Here is an 8,181-nt window from a genome sequence, read left to right as displayed (position 1 = left end):
GAATTTGAGGAAAATGTGGAGGAGTGTAAGTACGTTCTGCACGAGAGAGCTGTTCGTCAGCGTGGGGCCAGCAGACAAGTGAGAGAGGGAAACGGAAAGGCCTAAACAGTAGATAAAAGAAGGTCGAGGTATCTCCCGCATCACGAGTGCTGCCATCTAGCATAGCAAAAGAGGTAATGGTTTGTTCACTTACTATAAATTTCACATAAGCCTGGATCCCAGGTTTCCACGATGAATGGTAGTGACACCAAGCGGATTTTCTCCAGAACTATGTCTGAACACGTTTTTTTAAGTCCTTGCGAAAGAAAACAAATTTGGATTTTGTAAAAAAAAAATTAAAAAAAACTCACATTTTTTACAGAATCTAGGTATTCTATAAATTTCGCTTTAACAAGCGATTTACTACTCTAAGAGACCGTTTTAGGGGTTTTTGATTAAGCGGAAATCGTCGCTGGGGGTTCTAAAAGTTAAGAAGTAGATGGGTTGTGTGAAAAATTTTTCCTTAGTCGATTGGTAAAAACCACAATCGCCTAGCTGTTGTAGTTTGGGAGATATATTTTTAAAAAAACTTGGAGGGGGTAGATGAAATTTTTACTTTTTTTCGTTTTTTTTGTGCAGCAGTTTTCTCGTCAACTGCTGCACCTAAAAATATTCTAATTATTTTTTCCACCCCATTCAGATGTTGCAGAGACAGCTGTCTGGGCTCTCTGTAATATTATTAAAGATGGACAGGAGTTTAGAGACTATTTAATTCAGCTAGGCACTATTGAGCCATTGTCACTTTAATTAAACCCGTCACTTCAGTAAGTTAATTTTTAACAACGAGTCCACGACTCAACCAGGCCAGATTTTAGGGTTTTCATTTTTAGGAAATCGCAACTAGGAGTCTGAGCCAGTTGCGATGTAGACCATTCGAAGCTAAATTTATCGGAAAATCGAACGGCGCAATTAGCAATTTCACAGCTTTTATAGTTTTTAAGATATAAATAAAAAACTAAGAGGGGGTAGCAAAAATCGTGAAATTTTTCGGAATTTGTACAGCAGTTTTCTGCCAAACAAAACCATTTAAAAAAATCTTATTTTATACAAATGTAGATCCAGCTCCCCTCTACAATTTCCTTAAACCGATAGCTGGGGCTTATTTGCCGAGATATTAACGGCTGAAATTTGAAAATAAAAATCGTCCATTTTGATTTTGTGTTCTGGTTTCATCCTTCTAGCCACCTAGCGGTAGATATTTTAAATTAGACGACCAAAGCTCTTATAGGACCATATTTTTTCGTTTACAGTCAATTAGCTTAGCGGTTATTGATTGTTTTTCAATTAATGCTTAGATAACAACATAACCTGTTAAATTTCAAGTTCATATATCTAAAGGTGCATGTCCCAAAAGAGCTTTTAGTTGGCACGTTTTCAACATCTTTTTCCAAATGTTGATTTTGACTCTTCCAAATACTGTTGGTGTTGGAGCAGAGAAAAACAGCGACCAATATTGTTTCTGAGAATCTCTTGAAGGTGGCCTAACGCTGAATCTAAAATCCGGTTGGTTGTTTCTTGGATGGAATGGGAAAACGAGATACCGAGGAGGGTAAGCGTCGGATCCGATGTTAGCCAGGGCTTTGGCTATGTTTTCCGCTGCGCCCATCCTCCGAGACCAAGGGCCTTGGACTTAAAACTATTAAGTCTAGCGTTTGTCCAGTGGCATAAATCTTGTACAATCTGGACACCGTGGCAAAAATCGTCATCCGAGTCAGCAAATATGGCGACGTCTTCGACAAACGACCGAGTTATCAACTTCCGGTTGAACATGGTAATCCCAGTAAGTTCATGGCGCAGCCGACAGAAGAGCGGCTCTAGAAAAAGCACATCAAGGTGGATCGATAACAGGCAACCCTGTCGTAAAGATGAGCTACATGACACGATTACAGCCACCGTTTGACCATTGAGTATGGCCACTCAGGCTCCAGAGTAGAGGGATTAGATCCATTTGATGAAGACTTCCGGGTATCCAAAGGCGTGTAATATTCGCCAAAGTGTTTCTCTCGGAACCAGATCATATGCCTTGGCAAATTCAACGTCAATTACAACGCCGGGTATTGCTGTTGTCGACAAACTGGAGTTGCAAGGGCTATGTCGCCACTCGATGAAGTCAATGAAGTCACGATAGAGCGACAAGTTATCGCTAATATTCCGTCCAGGTACTCCCCCACACTGAGAGGGACCGACGGTGTCGGGCAGCGTCTTTTTAAGGCGTTGAGCGATTTTCCCGGCCATCAATTTGTTATCACAATTTAACAGAGCTATGGGCCGATAATCAGTCAGATTTCGGGACTAGACGGATCAATCCCACAGATTGGGAGTCTCTCACGTGGCCTTGTTTTAATACGGCTTCAAACATTTCAAGAAAAATAGGGCCGATATCGGCACAGAACTGTTTATAGAAATCGTAGGGAAGCCCGTGTTCACCGGGGCTGCCATTCAGGGGCATTTTAGAAAGTGTTGAAGCCACCTCCGCTTGCTCGGTTGGGCGTGAAAGGTCAGGGGGGAGATCACTTTCCGGATTACACCAAGGAAGAAGGTTTCCATGGCGTCGTCCCCACCAGGCTCCTGGCTGAAACGTGACGGAAGCTGTCGGTAAGGGTCTGGTTGATCCGGCCTTCGTCTACAATTAATTCACCACTGGCGTCGGACAAGTAACTGATCATGGAAAGACGACCAAGGTTGGTTTCCTTCCGGACATGGAAGAGCGACTGGGAGTCCGTTTAGGTGACTGAGGTGCAACGGGAGCGTATTTTAGCACCCTGGAGAAGCCGAACATTCCAGTTACGCGCTTCTTCACGGAGAGCTTGATAGTCGGGCCAGTGAAGTTCACGGCCCGGTTGGGTCACCTCGAAAATGCAGTCCTGGTAGAAGCGGCCGATCTCTCTGCCCAGGAGCGCTGCAAGACGGCAGTAACTTTGAGCGATTCTTTTCACGCCTGGTTTTAAAAATTTTTTTCCACCATTTGGAGACATCATTACGGCGGAGGGGGAATGTTGATACGGTGGCAGGGAAATAACGAAAGAGGTATCCGAAAGCGTCTTCTGACATTATCGACACGTTCATCTTCCAGATGGAGGATTTAGGGCGTTCTTCTTGGCTCGTTTTTGTTAGAAATATTAACTAGAAATAGGAATTATGTTTGATTGGTCACTTGTGAAATGCATTGAGTAAACTTGAGAAAGAACCTTATACAATTTTACCTTTCGGGTAAGAAGACAGTTGAGAGAGTGGCAGACTAAACGTAACGAGAAAACTGAGCAGAGGGAGGTGCTAAACCGCATCTTTTTGTGTGTGTATTTTTGTATATCCAACACTTCCCCTCCAAAAGAAATACATGTATACATTGTTATTTGTGAATTCAATAGGTTCAAGAATTAGTTATGTCATTATAGTGATTGGGAGAATCAATAGGTTGTGAATGGGAAGAAGACGAATAATATGCTACCCCTCAAGTTGCTAGACGTGACATATTACACAGTGAGGAATGACAAAGGACATATCATTTTGAAATTGAAGAAAGATTAGTTTCTGGCCAGTAGGATTACGCCTATCATGTCCCGACATCGTTGAAACTCCGATTTATCCATTGCCTTAGTGAATATGTCTGCTAGTTGTTCTTTTGTTCCGATGTTGAGCCTGTTGATGAGTTTGGCTTCTTCAAATTCACGAGTTTCGTGGAAGATGATTGGGATGCGCCTCATCATGGAGTGAAATACGGGATCTCGAACGACTTTCACTGCGCCCTGGTTGTCACAGTGGATTGGGACCGGTTGAGTTAGTGGTGCTAGACCAAGTTCGTCTTGGAGGTTGCGGATCCAAATGGCCTCCTTGGCAGTCTCATTCACTGCCATGTATTTGGCTTGACATGAGGAGAAGGCGACGGTTTATTGGCTTCGACTGCACCAGAACACGGGCCTTCCATTTAGGATTAAAATGAAACCGGTCGTCGAACGATAAGTTTCGCGGTCTTCAGCCCAGTCTTAGTCGGTGTATCCAGTAATGCAAGTTTGTTGGTTGTAGCAGAGGCCGTGATTGATAGTTCCGGCTATGTAGAAGAAAACCTGCTGCCTTGCGTTCCAGTGTTCACGGCAGGGGTTCTCGCAGTATCGAGACAGTTGGCCGGCGATAAAGGAGAGATCAGGGCGTGAGACTGTTGCAAGATACAGTAGGCAGCCGATATGGAATTTTTGTCATGGCCTCCTTCTTCCACTCCGTGTTTGGAGACATGGCACCTGTTAAATGAACGTTTGAATTAGCAGGGACTGCTTTAGGAACGTGGGACTGTGCGTTAAATCTTGCTAACATTGTTCGGGCAAATGCGGATTGATTTACAAATATTTTCCTCTCTTTTCTGTTCCTAGCTATCTCCGTACCAACAAAAAGGTCAGTGGGTAGGATACGGATTTTGAATTCTTTTTCCAAGTGTGTCATGACGTTGGCGAGTGTTGGCTTGTCGTTGCTGAGAAGAAAACCATGGTCAGTCTAGATGCACACAGTGAAGAATTTGTTCTCAGTGCGGTGGATGTAGACACAAAATCGTATAAGCATTGTTTTAGGCCATACTGAATGAGAAATGCGTTGAACTTTTTATTCCACTCGAGACGCTTGCTTTAGACCGTAAATACACTTGATGAGTTTACACACGAGTTTTTCCTGACCTAATTTGACGAAGCCTTCTGGTTGTTCGATATATAGTTCTTCGTCAACTAGCCCATAGAGGAAAGCTGTTTTAATTTCGAGTTGTGCCATTTCCCAGTCATGAATAGCCGCGTAAAAGAGTAGGATTCGCAGGATGTGTACTTTACTATGGGAGCGTAGTTTTCTTGAAAATCGATCCCTTCTACTTTAGAGTATCTCTTCACAACAAGACGGGATTTGTATCGAGCAGGGGAGTTGAACTCGTCAACCATCGATGGATTCCAAAGGTGGGCTTCGTCGCATTGCATCGCCTCTTTTCGCGGTTCGAATGGTGAGTCTGGGAATTGGACATCAGTTGATTTGATGCTCTGAGTGATTTTCGGTTTTCAGTTTCGAAGTGGATATCGTCGGTTGGCGCAGGTGGGTACGGATGTGTTGACAAACTCGTTAGTTACGGGCTCGTTGATTTCGGCGGCCGGAACTACTTCTTGAGTGTTAGAAACTCCCTGTTTTTATGGGGCCTGCTGCTTCAATTGTTGGTCTCTGCTCTAATTGGGCGTCGGGTGTGATAACCGTTTCAATTGGAGTTGATGCCTTGACTAGAGAGAATATTGACATTTTAGTTATATACTTTTGAGAATGGTTTTTAATTTATTACTTGTTGTTTTAGAAAAAGACGCCGGTGGGAGGAATGGTGGAGTGACGAGACTCGGCAGTCGTTCTTGTGGTAGGGCCAATTCCAAGTCGTTTTCTTCATCGAAGATGAGGTCGCGAGTTTTTTTGACCCGAAGTGTGGTAAGGACTAGTACACAATAGCCTGTTGTTTCGTAACCGAGGAGAATACATTTTCTCCTTTTGGATCAAGCTTGCGTCGTTTTTCGTCTGGGACGTGAGAGTAACAAAGTAGACCGAATCCTCGAATATGTGAGACGCTTGGTTTAACTCCGTGATATTTCTGGTATGGTGTGACTGAACCAGTGCGAGAGAGAGTCAGATTTAGCGTGTACACGGCATGAGCCATGGCCTCTTCCCAGAGGCGAAGACGGAAAGGGGATGTTACGTGGTGATTTATACCATACATTGGGCTTCGGCAGGCCTCCATGATTGTCCTATTGTCCCTTTCTGCGACTCCATTTTGTTGTGGAGAGTAAGCGGCATCCGACTTTTTCTTGAGAAAGTGGCATTTTCTGTAGCCGCTACCATGATCTTTGATCAGTAAGAAATAAACTGATTGGCTGAGAGACGGGACTTGCATGGGACCTTTAATGTCTGTCACTATGAGTTCACAAAATTCACGTTTTTCTCTTTTGTTTTCGACGAAAGGAGATCTACACATTTTACCATAATAACAGCACTCGCAGATGCATGAGATGTCGTGATTGGAGATTGTGAGTCCATCAATCAATTGAAGTTTTTCCATTTTCTGAATAGTTTTGTTGTTCACGTGTGCGAATCGCGTGTGTCATACACTGAGTGGAACTCCGACATCCTTTGAGATGAGAGCGCGGTCGGTTTCCATTGGCTTGACTCTTAAGTTGAGTTTGTATACGCCGTCTTCGATTCGTCTCCCAGTGATATTGACGACGCCATTTCTGCTGAAGGAAACATCACATACAGAGTAGACAACTTTTTGCACCGAGAGCAGTGACTGCACCAATTGATATGAGATTTACTCCAATGTCTGGGACGAACAGTACCTTTCTCACTAGTCCAGTTCGTAACGTCTCTCCGACTTTGGCTTCAAATATGACGTCACCGTAGCCATGAACGGTAGCGGTTGCAACACGAATGCCTTCAATGATCCAGCTGCCAATGGGGACGCTCACATAGTTGTTGAGAACGGACTTTTGGTCGGTCACGTGTTTTGTTGCGCCACAGTCAGCTATCCAGACGGAGATCAAGCTGGGTAGCCAAAGTCAATGCGAGGATTAGTTATTGTAGCAGCGGCGGTGTTGGCTGTGTCACGTCTGCTTGCTGTTTGGGTTTGTGCGTCGTCCAAGATCTTCCTTTTTAGTTTATTGCATTCAACAGTTGGATGATTGAGTTCACGGCCTGTTGTGCTGAAGGAATGTTCACATCGCAATCTTGGCCGTTTGTCTAGGGGTTGATTTGTTTCAGCACGAGCATTACTGCTAACTCCTCCTCTACCATAAGAGCCTCCCCTACTATTGAAACTTCCTCTTCCATTTGGAAATTGGCTCTTTCCCCGACTGGATTGGGCCAAATAGGCCAGAGAGCCGTCGGTTGAATTGTTGGGCATCAGTTGTTGGTTGGTTTGTTCGTTTAATATCTTGGCTTTGAGCGTTTGAACTGTCTTTTGGTCTTCAATGATGAGCTCCCATGATGAAAAGAAACACGATGCGATTTTGGGAGTGTGTACACAATCTTAGCAAGGAGCCGAGTTAAAGAGACCGGGTCTCCAACGTGCCCAAGTTGTTCAGCCATGTTGTCAAGGGTTGAAATGTGTGTCATGACGTCACAGTCTGAATAGTTGAATAGATTTGTGTTATTTAAGAATTGAAGGACATATTTAGATTTTCATACCTGGATTGTACTCATAATCATTAAAGTCTTTGTTGAGTAGGTTTTTGTTGGTCGACTTTTGTGCATGTTGGGATGAGAGTCTTGACATGATCTTATTCGCGGTTTTGCATCTCACTGTGAGTGTGATCTGCAATCTTTTGTCGATTGTGGACAGGGAGATGCGGCGAGCAACTATTTCCTTTCCATTCATTTTTCTCGTCAGCATTCAGGATTTCATCCCCATAAGTATCTTCTTTCTCTTCATTCGTATCTGGGATCACTTCTCTTTCCTGGAAAGATATGATTGAGATTTTAGTTTAAATATTTCAATGTGTGATGTGAGTGTTGAACTCGACAAAAGGTGGATGGTCAGAGCAATGTCTGGATCGGTCTCAATGGAGACAAGATAACAGGTTGTGAAAGAGCGAGAGCATTGGTAGCAATATGGTATGTACCTCAGAAGGAACAGGGTCAGTTCCCTCGGTGACGAATTGGACACCTGCTTCTTCTAATGCGACATTCAATCCAAGCCTCCATAATGGTAGGTTTGTCCCGTCAAACGTGATCACGTGGTTTACACTTTTGTTTGAACAATTGCCTGTGCATGCCATTTAATACTCTAACATAAAAGAAAAAAATAATTATTAAGCGAACAAACGAGTCTCATAATCCGTTGGAAATATTAACTAGAAATAGGAATTATGTTTGATTGGTCACTTGTAAAATGTATTGAGTAGACTGGAGAAAGAACCTTATACAATTTTACCTTTCGGGTAAGAAGACTTAGAAGAGAGAGAGTGGCAGACTAAACGTAACGAGAAAACTGGGCAGAGGGAGGTGCTAAACAGCATCTTTTCGTGTGTGTCTTTTTGTATCTCCAATAGTTTCGGCCAGCAGGGAGCATTGGGTGAGAATGGTAGAGTGATCAGTGACATAGGTGGAATCCAACCGAATATCATTGACGAAATTTTTGATGGA

The sequence above is a fragment of the Daphnia pulicaria genome, chromosome 7, assembly GCF_021234035.1.
Source record: "Daphnia pulicaria isolate SC F1-1A chromosome 7, SC_F0-13Bv2, whole genome shotgun sequence".
Taxonomy (NCBI): domain Eukaryota; kingdom Metazoa; phylum Arthropoda; class Branchiopoda; order Diplostraca; family Daphniidae; genus Daphnia; species Daphnia pulicaria.
Note: the sequence above shows the minus strand (reverse complement) of the source record.